This window comes from Papaver somniferum, chromosome 6, assembly GCF_003573695.1.
Source record: "Papaver somniferum cultivar HN1 chromosome 6, ASM357369v1, whole genome shotgun sequence".
Taxonomy (NCBI): domain Eukaryota; kingdom Viridiplantae; phylum Streptophyta; class Magnoliopsida; order Ranunculales; family Papaveraceae; genus Papaver; species Papaver somniferum.
In genome coordinates, this window is record NC_039363.1 from 84,577,941 (window position 1) to 84,587,524 (window position 9,584).

The 9,584-nt window shown below is 34.6% G+C and overlaps 1 long non-coding RNA gene across 4 annotated transcripts; it reads right to left on the reverse strand.

Annotated features, from left to right (window-relative positions):
- Positions 1 to 5,604: 5,604 nt before the first annotated feature.
- LOC113288235 lies at positions 5,605 to 9,379 on the reverse strand. Of its 4 annotated transcripts, none has more exons than XR_003330533.1 (5): positions 8,989 to 9,378; positions 8,216 to 8,265; positions 6,987 to 7,989; positions 5,991 to 6,158; positions 5,605 to 5,838 (listed from the first exon to the last, which is right to left on the reverse strand). It is a non-coding gene; the product is annotated as an uncharacterized LOC113288235 (long non-coding RNA). The 4 variants fall into 4 exon arrangements; XR_003330531.1 differs by having other exon boundaries at positions 5,605 to 6,158; positions 6,987 to 7,259; positions 7,865 to 7,989; positions 8,989 to 9,375; XR_003330532.1 differs by having other exon boundaries at positions 5,605 to 6,158; positions 6,995 to 7,989; positions 8,989 to 9,379.
- Positions 9,380 to 9,584: the final 205 nt, after the last annotated feature.

A 9,584-nucleotide genomic window follows, 5' to 3' on the forward strand; every position in this document is an offset into this window, starting at 1 on the left:
TGAAGTAACTAGGGATGCTGCAATTTCTAATTGAGTGTTTTCAAAAACGGGGAATAAGTGATACAGAGATTGATTTGATGACACAATCTCAAGAAGATGAAGAGGTGGATGAAATGGATAACAGTGATGTACCGGTGGTTAAAATTGATGCTTCTGCGAGAAGTAGAATCATAAAACCATGGAATAATTGCTTGATTGGCAAAGTGATGGGAAAGATAGTTCGGTACAAGTATATTTCTCTCAAAACTCGCGAGTTATGGAATCCCTCTGGTAAGATTGATATCCTTGATTTGGGGTGTGACTATTTTTTGTTTAAATTTAAAATTTCTGAGGATTTTAAACATACTTTGCTTGAAGAATGGTTTGTAAATTGACATCATTCGACAATGATGAGATGGTCTGTAAATTTTAGACCTTCAGAATATTCCATTAATCAAACGGTTTTTTGGGCTAGATTACATCAACTTCCATTAGAATATTATGAGAGTAAGATTTGTTTTTGTTAGAGCACTGCTCGGTCGAACTCGCAAGCGTTGATATTTCAATCTTTTTTGTTAAATTTAGTTTCCAAAACTAAAAGTCTTGATTTCTAGTCTACTTATAGCTAAGTCTCGGATTAGGATAGTAAGTGTAGTTGAGCTTTAGACTCCACGGCGTTCATCGAATGAAGACGAAGAACTACTCAAGAGAACTTGTAGAACTTCACCAACAAAAGGTATGTGGAGACTTGAACTCATCTATCACTCAAAAGTCTATCTACTCTATCTACTATTTGATACAAAAGTCGTATTGCTATATGTACTTCAATTATACACATTTGGTATTTCAAGTCGAGTTTATCTCGCTTATCTTTTTCTCGAAATATGTGTTGGTAAGCTTTCGCTTTAACCAAGTTCATCTTTTAATCTTGATGAAAGTTAAAAGATGATCATGTGAAAATCACCTTGTAACATCTTACATGATTTGTGTGAAACAGTCATTTGATGTAGACTCGGAATGTTTCGTATTGATCATTCGATCACTTGAAATTTGCTTTGAAGCTAATAGTTTGTGTGGAACAGCTATTGTCGTCTTCCAAGAATGTTTCAATGATTGAAATGGGGGTTTTGAATATGTAACCATGATTGGATATAAACATAGTGTGTATTCACAGTTATGTAAATTCCAAAACCGGGAACCAAGGTATGCGTACCCGTAGGCGTACTAGTTGGTTGTTGGAAGTCCGGGAACTAAGTATGCGTACCCGTACGCGTACTGGCGGAAGCCCAAGTCCCGTGAATTTCTATTCGAGTTTGGAAATGTAAAATGGTATGCGTACCCATACGCGTACTGGCGTAACCAAACTCAAGTCCGGCTACTTAGGTATGCGTACCCGTTTGCATACTTAAGTAGGTTATGTTTTAAAATCGATTTTTTCATGAAATAATACATTTAAATAATAAGGAATGCAATCTTTTGAAAACCGTGGCTATGATGTTTATGAAATGATTCGCATGAATCAAAATCGATTTTGCTTCAATTGTGTCTTGTATACTTCTATGAGAATATAAACAATTGAACAACTCTCTAACTAGTTTCATTTGAGTCATTTGAACTCGTTATGATAAATATAAATAAGGTTGATATGAAAGTTCTCATATGGCTAGCCATTGGTTAACTATTGTTGAACCAACTAAGTGTACACGTTTAGGTACGATTACCTTTATCTAAATGTTGGTACATTTCATTTCTGTATAACAAGCTAAGTTCGATCTAACGGTTGAAATATATTAGCTTGAATCTAATCAGGTTTTCATCTAATGGTGAATGTTGAATGCTTTGTTACCAAGGTAATATTGATTGTAAACCCTGATTTGAAGAAAATATAAAGGAGAACTCTAGCAACTGGGAAACCCAATCCCCACACCTCTTGTGTGATACTAGTTGCGACTAGAGTCGATTCTCCTTTAACCTTATTTTTTTTATGAAACATTGTAGGTTAATGACTTAAATACTTCATTGGGATTGTGAATCCAGACCTAACTATTTGCTCGAGATTTATTTTCCGATAGGCAAGATTGAAAAATAGTCACAAACATCTTCGTCTCATCGTTTGTGATTCCACAATATCTTGTTTCGTTAATCGATTAAGATTATTGTGAGGTGATTGATAATAATAGGATATTCTTCGGGAATATAAGTCTGGTTTATCAATTGGTTCCTGTTCACCTTGATTTATCAAAAGACGGAACAAAACTCATAGGTTTATCCTTGGGAGACAGATTTATCTATACAATAGAATTTTCTGTGTGAGACTGATTTTTTTATCAAGTCTTCAACTTTGGTTCGTATAAACTCTTAGTTGTGGGTGAAATCAGCTAAGGGAATAAAGTGTGCAGAATCCGGCGTGGTTCAAGAGACATAAGGAACGCAACTATACCTCGATCAGTGTGAGATTGATTAGGGCTCAACTACATTCCATTCCGAAGTTAGCTTGGTAGTAGGCTAGTGTCTGTAGCGGTTTACTACAGTGTGGTGTTCAAATCTGTACTAGGTCCCGGGCTTTTTCTGCATTTGTGGTTTCCTCGTTAACAAAACTTCTGATGTCTGTGTTATTTCTTTTCCGCATTATATTTTCTTATATAATTGAAATACCACATGTTGTGCGTTGAATCGATCAATTGGTAAATCCAACCTTTGGTTGTTGATTGAAATTGATTGATCCTTGAACATTGGTATTCGGCACCGTTCAAGTTATTTCTCTTATATTCAATCGGGCTCGCAAATTCCTATTTGTTTGATTGCAGATTGAATTGAGAAATTGAGATACAACTCTTGGATATACTTTTTTTGAGATTGAGTCTGACTGTCTAGTTGATTCTCTCGAAAGTATATTGGAGTTTGTACATACAGATTGCTAAGAAAGATATTGGGTGTGGTTGCTATACCCCCATTTTTTTAATTGGTATCTGAGCAGGCACACATGTTTAAGGCCTCATAAGTATGTGTTTGTAGCGATCTGACTCTATGGACAGAGGTGATATCTCTATAAATGTACCACCAGTCTTCGATGGCTCGAATTACTTATGGTGGAAACTTTTTATGCATGCCTTTCTTCAAGCGCGTGATTTGCAATCATGGGTTTACGTTGTTAATGGTTATGATCCCCCGGTTGTTACAATAGGCACTGTAAATGTTCCAAAGGATATTGGTAATTATGATGTTGTTGAGATTCTTGCTGCAAAGAAAAATTCTGACGGATTAAATGCAATCATCCATGCCATTACCCCAGATCTTCAGCACCGTGTGACTACGTGCACTCGGTCTAAAGATGCTTGGGATATCTTAGAAACCGTATTTGAAGGGAATACCTGTGAAAAAGAAGCTAGGCTTCAAAACCTAAATTCTGATTGGGAAAACCTTCATTTGGAATATGAAGATTCATTTGATGAGTTTAATCATAAAGTGTCTGAAATTGTTAATGCATCTTTTGCGTTGGGTAAGACTATTCCTGAAAACGACATTCCGATGAAAATTCTTAGATCGTTGCCATCTAGATACAATTTTAAGAAACATGCCATCGTAGAAGGAAATAAACTTGATGTGCTTTCCAGAAATACTCTGGTTGGGAAGTTAAAGATATTTTATCATGAGCATGTATCCAAATCTGGAAAGGATATTGCTTTAAAAGCACAAAGGAACACTAAATTACTTGATAAGAGTCAACGTGTTGGCATCTCTGAAGATGATCCTTCTGAGACTGATTCATCATATGAAGATCTTGAAAAGTCAGTCTCTTTGATCACAAGACAGTTTAGAGATCTTCTTTTGAAGAGAAGTAAATGGTTCACTAGAGATAAACCTAAGTCATCAGTTAAACCACATAATCGTGTTCCTCCTAAAAACAGGGATATGGACGATACTGATGATGAGGATATGCCACAGTGATTCAAGTGTAAAGGTCTTGGTCATTTTGCAAATGAGTGTCCAAATCGTAGAAAATACACTGGGAACAAAGGTATTGCTGCAACTCTTGATGAAATGTCTGATCACTATGATTCTAACGAAGACGAAAAATCAAGTTTTGCACTCCTCTGTGAAAATATTGATTTTGATCATTGTAGCAATACGTACATCAATCTCGATATTCTTCTGAGAGAAACTTCAACCAATTTGGAGGATAAAATGGACTTCTCTTTGTCTATGGGAAATTCTGTTTCTAATCTTTCAGGTTCTACCATTTGTCTAGCAGCCTGCACAGCCATGACGTCTGAACCATCCTCCACATTGACATGTTCTTATTGTACTCTCAAGGGTCATGAACTCTCCAAATGTTTCAACTACAAACACAAGATAAGATATGCCAACAAACTTAAACGAAGAGCAAATCGATCAGCAAACAAGCTCAAACTTGTTCAAAAATCGTTTGAGGTATGTAATCTCATCTCTTCCCTGAAGAAGTTAATTTCCAAAGAAAAAAATTAGATCACTAGAGAAAAGAATTCGGTCTAAACAGTCTGTGAAACATGGTTCTAAGAATTCCATTCAAGAAGGTTATGGTGGACAGATTATTATTCACCCCAGCACAACTTAAATGTGTTGATTGTGTATCTTGTCTCATACGCCTGGTTCAAAAAGAGACAAGGGTTTGCACAGTTCAGGCTTTAGGAAAAGAGAAAAGTTTTTTCTTTTTGGTCTTATTTTCACCTTTTTTTGGAATTCTTCCATCTTTTCATATCTAATTGATATTTAAAGGACTTTACTCTTTTGAGCAATAAAAAAGGGTTAAATCGACAATTCTGCCTTCTTTAAGGTTGTGAGTTGTGTGCGTACGTGAATCCTTTAGTGAATAAAGGTTATGTAACCCATATTCCTTTTTTCTTCTCTGAAAACTCTTTTTATCACAAGGTTTCTTGTTGAGTATGATTTGTGAATTCCTCTTACAATCTCATACTGGTATGGAGAATCCAAGCATTATGTCTTCTGATGGAAAATATGTTAATATGATTGCTAAGCATCAATCATGAAGGAAAAATATAAATCTCATGTACCTTCAACTTTGAAAAGAAAAGGAGGAATGTGAGAAAACCAAGAGATGTTCCCTCTAATCAACAGAAGTTCTTTGGGGTTCTTGAAGAGTTGAAAGAAATAAGAAAGGAGATGCAACAAATAAAGACTTTTGTGTTTAGGACTCTTGAAATTCAAAATGCCATGGTTCGTTGAAATCGACTCCTAAGAAGGCCATGGTCTGGTATCAACTTTGCATTGAAACACTAGTGGAAAATAGCAGTTTCGCGACCGTCAAAGTAAGTCATAATTACGAGTTAAATGACTTGCATTGGCTGTCGGGGAAAGGGTCGCTGTTTGAGCGTCTTTTTCATCTATGACGTGGCTGTTAGGGTCGATGTGTATCTTATATCAACGACCGGTGTTAACTATTAATAAATGATGACTGGCCTCAATCAGTCGTAGATATAAATCTTAATATAAAAAAAAAAGATTCAGATTGGCTGTCTGGCCTGACTGAATCTGGCTAAATCTCAAATCAAACCTAGATTTGTTGAATGCCTTCACTGAGTCTGTCTGGGCTGAAATAATCTGACTCAAACTCAACTCAAATCAGACTGAAATAAGACAAAATTCATTCATTGAAGCTAAAATGAAACCTGCACTCACAGATTCAAGATATTCTTTTCATTCGGCATTCATTCATTACGCAAAAAGGATTTAAATCCTTACTTCATATCAGTATAAGTTCTAACTAGTACGTTGTAAGCTTAAAGACAAGTGTGATTCACCAGCAGAATGATAAATTCCCCTCCCAAATGATAACTGAGCCTACACTTAATAATAGAGTACCTGCAGCAAAAATAAGTCTCCATTACACTACTATGCTCCTGCAACACAAGAGGAAGTTAAATATGTTGCAATCGCATGAAATTAGCAGCATTGTTACAGCTGGTAGTAAGCAAATATGAATATTGAAATTGATATTAATATCGAAATGTTACCTGAACAAAAATAATACATCACTTCAGATCTCTGCCTGTGTAACCACCTTGAGTTGAACCATTTACAGTTGTTTCTCTTAAACCTCTCTCCTTTGCTTTTTACACCCAGCTGATCAATCCTACTTGTTCATGCTAGCGAAATATAGCCTTGTTGAGTGAACTTCCCACCTAAAAAAGATCAGAGGAAAGTAAATCAGGAGATATATTGGCAACACTGAAAGCAAGAAAAAAGATAAGTATTGTAGATTAAAGGTGTTACTAATCGAGTGTTACGGATCGGTTTTTCATTTTACTTATAAAGAAAGGACGTGATGGTTTGGGTACTGGAGATTCATTGATGGTGTTGCAGTAGGATGTCTTTTGAAAAATTAAATAAAGATAGGACATTGTAATAATCATATATGTATATATATACACATACATATATGATAACATTCTAAAGTGAATTTATCCATTTATTGGAAGGACATTGCTACCAAATGCAAGTGTTTGTGACTAGCAACACAAATCTTGCAGCTCTAAACTTGGGCAAGTAACTCAAATAATTTAATGTTGTAGTCATTTCAATCACAGTTGAATTAAACTCTTAAACTAGTCGTAAACCATCTCAATGTTAACATGTTGAAAACTAATCAGCATCAATTTGATCCCTGACTAAATAAAACTATCATTTCCTAACTAGGCTTCCTAACTTTTAAGTTACGAAAACAGAGGAGTAGTTTGACAAAGAAAAAACTACCACACGAAGGAGATATGAAATTACCCAACAAAGATTAAAACATAATTGAAACCCGTGAACAGGATCGTCGTAATAAGAAAAGCTATGCACAGAGTTTATAAATGTTACAATATATTAGCACATCATGCAAGAAAATGATAGAAAAATAATTATTGTTTTTTTGATAAATGTATGTCAATTATGAGTAGAACTTTCTTCCTTTCATTAATCATATAAGAGAAGTAAATGAAAAAAAAAAAGAGAAGAAGTTATCCAACCTTAATACCTTTAGCAAGAATAAAACTTGCAGCGAAGAAGTCAGAGAATTTCGGAGTATTAGCCTGCTATATAATAAGAATTCAGCACTTAATAATCAGATTTACTGACTGAACCAAGGGCATCTAATGCTCGTCCAATTGATGAGCTAACAAAAAAAAAATCTTATTGCTGTAATAAATGATTGCATAGAACAACTCGTGCTCTCAAGAATTCCAGTTCTACGACTATTAAAACCGGAAGTGCTCTTTATAATATGTTCCTCAATACTGACCCTGCATTAAAAAAAATTGATTGAGTTGGATTACATACATTCATCTGGAACTCAAAGCAAGGGTATGAAACATTTGAATACACACACTCAAGTTAGTAATTATCTAAACTTCGAAAGACTAAGACATGATAATGGAAACATACAGAAGTTAAGTTCAAAGACTATCACGTAGAAATGTGAAAATTACAATTAATATTAAGTAGTCTAAAGCCCGTCCGTTGTACATCGTAACTTCTAGTTCTATAATTTACACTTGAGTCAAGAGGATAGCAAAAATGTATTCGCCAAAAAACATCCAAAACGAAAGAAAAATGCAATGTAAGAACTGAAAAATGCAGTGTAAAAAAAATAAAGTACATGCAAATAAATCAGTTGTTGACGATTAGTGAAAAGGTATGGCAGACAAAAATCCGTAATTGCAGTATACTCCCGAAAGAAAGCGGTGCTAGCTGTCATATAAATATTATGCCATTGTTGATGAATATCATGCAATTATCATCTTGTTAGATTAGATAATCAAGGCAACAAATACAGAATTACATAAACCATCTGCAAGATTCATCACTTGCATCAATATTTATGTAATTATTAAGATACCACCACCACCTTTTGGTAGCAGCAACACCAACACATGCACATCCAAACACTACCACTAGCAGCACCATCAGCATCCCGAACACCACCAGACCATTCCGCCACCAACATTAAATCCATCAACAATTATTCAAGCCCTGAAAATAGCATATAACCCATCAAAATTCAATCTAGAAGATATAAACAAACTGGAAATTTCCAATAAAAATATTGGAATCGAAATTTGAACTCAACACACCAATGATACACATTTCAGAGAACATTTTAATATCATATTCTACCAATTCATATTTAAGCTTCAATTGGACCAGAAACAACTAAATCAAAATCAACTTCTCTCAATCCAAATTCATGAATCATCACCTCCTTACGACGCATATCATCTTCGCAGTCCTCTCCGATCTAATTAGGGGCTGCAAAAAATATACAAAATCTTCATCTTCAATCACAGTACTAAGAAACTGAACTAATACCTAATCAATATGAATAAAAATGAGAATGTTACATTTTAAAACAGACATCAAATGTATCAACTCATGATATCAGAAAAACACCCCTAAAACCCAAATTGAAAAAACAATTAATAATTGAACAAACAGGAAATGTAATAAGAAATATTCTCTGCTTCTCTGTTTAAGTAAATATAATCAAGAAAAATGACACTTCAATGGAAACTATTACCAAGAAAAGCAAGAGCTTCAAAATTAGTTTAAGTAAATCACAATCCTAATTGAAGATGACGAAGAAGATTGGGTCATAGATAATTACCCAATTAATCGCAAGAGGGATTTTGTAATTAAAAGCACAGACTGAAATCGATTATTTATTTGAGGTTATTGACTTCTATTTCACCTTCCGGATCTGGATCCGTTTTAAAAGAAGAAGATGGAAACAAAATAGTTTCTTTTTTCTTTCTTGCAGATGTCGATCGGGAGCAATTGAATAAACTTGCAAATAGAAAACCCAAGAGACAGAGGTGAGATGTAGATGGTTGAATAAAAACTCAAGACTTTTAGGATTTAGAGAAATACTAAATCAAACAGACAAACACAAAGAAACCCAACCCAAATAATTTCAATACAAAATCAAAAGAAAAATTGAAAAATTTTAAAAATTAAATTTCTACAGGAACTTACATCAGATGGCCATCGAAATCAGCTATAACCATATTTTCTTCCTTTCACAAGAACACGAGTTCTTAAGTAATAAAAGTTGAATCGAAAAACAAAAATCCAATAAGGATTCATTTCCTCTTCGATTCAAACTATGGTTTTTCAGACCTGTGCTGAACTGTTATTGAGGAAAAAAAAGAAATTAAATTCATCACTTACATCAATGTTTATGTAATTATTAAGTAAAGAACTGATGAAGGAAGAATTTTATTTTTTCGGGTCTGCAGATTAGAAGAGAGGAAGATATGAGAAAGGGGAACGAAGGTGTTTTGAGGTCTGCAGGAAGAGAGATAGAGATGAGCGGAGAAAGCCATAAAGGGGAAAGAGGAAATAAGGATATAGATCTTATTGTGACCAAGAAAATTGTGTCATATGATTAACTAAGTCCACCGGCCGCAGTGTGGGTTGCGCTAAAGGATTAAAATAATAATATATCAATGACCAACTTTAGCCGCTCAAAATTTTTCCGTGTTTTTTATATCAAGGACCGTTTTGACCGGTCTGTGGTCAATTGACTGTCAATGAGGGTCGGGGACGTAGGCCATAAAAACCCCATTTTC